Raw genomic sequence first — 4,421 nt, 5'->3', positions numbered from 1 at the left:
CTCTTTGTTAACACCATTTGTAGTGTTGGTATTCTTTCAATACACTAGTGTATTCAATTTCTTTTTGAGGGAAATTTAATTTGTTGTTATATTTGAATATATGTGTGTGTGTGTGTGTGTGTGAGAGAGAGAGAGAGAGAGAGAGAGAATGTATCTTCTTTCACCTTACATTTTGGGGTTAAAATCTAATGTAAATTTGACATTTAAAATATTTATTAAATGTCGAATATAAATCTCTTTAAAATTACTTATACATCAATGTAGTGATGTTTTTTTTCCCATAAGGAAAAAGTCGTAATTTCTATTAAAAGGGAGAAATTACATTTTGCAGATGCATATCGCATATTCATATGTGGCCGCTGGCCAGTCAAAGTTCACAAAAATATCAAAGTGTTCTGGATCTCCTCGCAGGGAGTCTAACTGTTATAGATACAAAATTTAAATACTGAGAGCTTGCTCTACGCAGAGAGCACTGTAATAGTCATCATGAACTGTACAAAAAGTATGTCAAAAAAAAGGATGCCATTTTCCAAGTCTGTTTTTATGGATGGGTCTGTGACCCATTCCTGATAAGATCTATGTATGGCCTGTGATAATATTGATGGAATGTTCCATCAATCCTTTCCTGTATCATCCATTGGTCTAGATGGCTATGCGCTGCTTCTTTTGACAGTTGGTCTGCTTCTTCATTCTGTTCCCTGTAAATATGACGACAGTCAAAAGATTCAAAAGAAGTGATCAATCTTTTGGATTCGTCAAGTATATTTCTCAAAGAGTAAGTATAACAATGAGATGCAGAGTTTATCCAATTGCAAACAATCTGGGAGTCACCAAATAATTGGAGGTGTCTGCAATTTTTTTGTATTGCAAAATATATGATATGCTTGGCTGTGCTAAGTTCAAAGAAGTTATTGGTTCCAATAGGATATTTAATCTGGATCCTAAAGTAGTGAGATTCATTCAAATATAAGACAGCACCCCCGCCGCATCCTGTGTCCTGTGCAGAGCCATCAAAGAAGGCCCATGGCTTGGACTTATCAATGATGAGAGGAGTAATAGAGCGGGCAGGTATATATTTATCAGTCACAGGAAGGAGATTGTAGTCAGCAATAGTGTGGCTCAGGATGGTAGGCCAGATAGGGGGTCTATTATTAAAAATGATATGATTACGGGCTATCCAAATAACCCAACAAACAAGCAGGGGTAAGTTTATGAGTCTGCCAGAGTGATCTCTGATCCAATTGCTCCAAGCCTCCTTGGTGCTTGTCCCATTCCATTCCTTGAGGTTGGGGATTTGAGTTGATATACTGTGCCAGAGAGATCTAGTGGCAGTGCAATGTATGAATAGATGATCAATGCTCTCTTCTTCACAACAAAAGAGGTGGCATCTGAATGGGCCGTGGAAGGATCTTTTCAAGAGGTTTTTACCAGTGGGGATTTTATCAAATATGATGTTCCACATGAGTAAACGACACCGAGGTGCTGCCTGAAGTTTCCAAATCTTATTCCAGTGTGGATGGATGTCCGGTGGCTTATATGGTTCCATTAACTTCAGATATCCCTCTTTCGGAGTATAAAGTCCATGTTTAGCAATGGCCCATATGAGTTCATCAGGTCCTTCGGACAATCTGATATTAGCTTGTGTGAGGGCCTCTGTAAAATTGTTCCATTCTGTCTACCACTGATCCGGGATGCCCAAGGTTGCCGATGAGAACTAGGCCTGTTGTAGAAAAACAGTGTTTGCAATGTCACTGATTTGATTAATATGAGTTATGCCCCTGTTGTGTAGGTGTCAGATAAGGCCATCCGATAGTCTGTGTAGGTTGTCGCATCCTACCCAGGGGTCTATACCAATCCTTACATCCTGCCCACTCTTAATGCGCCAGGTAATGCCCTCCCTCAGGAGTGGAAGGGAGAGTAAAACGACCTTCCATATGTTTGAGATATTGAGTCCTGGGTTGTGATGCTGTCGGAACCAATCCATGAGATGGGAGGGTCTGATATATTTTGCTTGTGCTACACGTGACCAGAGACTGTCAGTAGTCAGGAGCTGCCAGCCCAGTTTAGCAGCTAGGGCTTTAGCAAACAGATCAAGTCTCTTGATACCCCATCCACCCCATCTTTTAGGCCTGGCAATGGTGTCCCCCAGGCAAAAACCCTCCCAGGCTGTTGTCCATTCCATAAGAATCTGGTGCAAATGCTCTGTAATCTGTTTATGACCCCTCGAGGAATCCAGGCCAGTGTCATCTAGTAAACCGGTGTGGCTTCGATGACAGCTTTGATAAGAATAAGGCGACCTGCTCTTAAGAGATATTTGTGATACCAGATGTGGAGTCTCTTCTCCACCTTGGCAAGAAGCCAAGTCCAATCTGTTATTTTGTAGCCGAGAGGTTTCAACCTGTACCCCAAGTACTTGATGCCGTCAGTGAGAATGGATGAGGCGAAAGGGAACCGCTGGGATGCATATGTAGATTCATGGCGAGAGCAGCCAACTGTCGTAATAGTAGATTTACTGTCATTTATCATCATCCCAGTAGCTAGTTGAAATAATAGAAAGATATCATGCATTGTTGTGATATCCCCCAGCCCTCCGTTAAGGAATATAAGAATGTCATCCACAAACAGTAAGTGCGTAAGGAAAAAATTATCAGATATGCAGATACCAGAGAGTTGATTCCTGTCCTTAGCTGTTAAGATAAGTCTGCTCAGTCCTACCAGCAGGAAAAGGAGAGGGGAAAGGGGGTAGCCCTGTCTGAGCCCTCTTTCCGATGTGAAGAATGGAGTGGCCTCCCCATTTAGAAGAACAATGTAAGCAACCTCAGTAATACAGCACATGACCCATTTAATGAAAGCAAAGGGAAAGCCAAGGTGAGTCAGGAGTAACCTGATATATAACCAGTTTACTCTATCAAAGGCTTTTGAGAGGTCGACTTTGAGGATCATGCCTTTTTGCTTTTTAATATGAAGGGTATGAAGGAGTTCCTTAGCAGTGGCTATGGCTTCATGAATCTGGCGATGGTCAAGGAAGGCAAATTGTTCAGATGAGATGTGGCGGGATAAAATAGGCTTCAGTCGATTGGCAATGATCTTGTAGAGACAATTGCATAGAGAGATGGGTCTGAAATCATTGAAAGATGCAGGGTGGGCAGCTTTGGGGATGAGGGCGATGAAGGTGGATTTGATGGCCATGGAGACCCTGCCAGATTGTCTGCAAAGTTCAATGATTTTCAAAAGATCGTCTGCCAATAAGTCGAAGAAGGCAATGTAGAATTCAATGGTCCAACCATCGGGGCCTGGACTTTTATCCTTCTTGAACCATTTGATAGTTGCTTCCAGTTCAGACATAGTCACCTCCTTAGTGAGATCATCGTGTTCCTCTGGATCAACAAATCTGGGGAATTTCTCAGCCACTCTCATAATCTCAAGAATGTTTGTTTCACGGGAAGCTTTATAAATGTTCCTGAAGTGGTCAGTTGCAAGCTTAGATAGGTGCCTCTGAGAAGTGACCATATGATCCTGTTCATCCTTTAGTTCCCATATGGTGTTGATAGCCTTTCTCCCATTGGCGAATATGTGATAGAATCGAGTGTTGTCATCCCCTTTAGCGAGCCATATGGCTCGACTGCGCAGCCTCTAGCTTTCCTCTTTGTCCTTCAGGATCTGGGATCGCTTTTCTATAAGAGACATGTAAAGGTTTTTTCTTTCCTGTGAGGGAAAGATGCCTCCATCCTCATCTTCATGTGAAGCAATGATATCTTCAGCCTCCCTCAAGGATTGATCATCACGGAGTCTCTTTTGGTGTGCCAAAATCTTAGAGATCCTTTTGAGCTCCGATAATTTCCTGATGAAACCCTCAGTGAAATGTTCCTCCTCTTCGATGGGGTGACTCTGCCAGTAATCGGTGACCATCTGAATGTAGGAGGGGTCTTTTAACCAGGAGGAGTTGAATTTGAAGGGGCTCTTAATCTTGTTATGAATATCAGAGAATTCCAAATATATTGGTCTGTGGTCGGATATCCCACCAGAGCCCACCCATTGCCTTATACGAGCAATCCTGTTATGGAGGGGCTCTTTAATAAGAAATCTATCGAGTCTCCTGGCAAGACTCTGATCACCACTTCTGTTGTTTGACCATGTGTGTTGTAATTTTGTCATGGGGGTGTCAATCCAGTGGTGTTCATCCAGAAGGGTAGATATAGTATCCGAGAAAGGATCTATCCTGGCCGCGTGCCCCCATGATTCACAGAAACCCATGGTGAAGTTCAAATCCCCTCCCAGGATGATGTTATCCTGTTGAAAGAGTACAGAGTTCAAAAGAGATTGCCAATATGCAGCCCTGTCAGAGCAAGGGCCATATACATTGATGAGCCGGAGCTCTGATTCCATAGACAGTACATAGGCATCGATGCCAATGAAACCTC

This window comes from Pinus tabuliformis, chromosome 3_2, assembly GCF_031772625.1.
Source record: "Pinus tabuliformis cultivar Carrire ecotype Pingquan chromosome 3_2, CPIR1, whole genome shotgun sequence".
In the NCBI taxonomy this organism is placed as follows: Eukaryota; Viridiplantae; Streptophyta; class Pinopsida; order Pinales; family Pinaceae; genus Pinus; species Pinus tabuliformis.
This window is presented reverse-complemented; position numbering follows the sequence as displayed.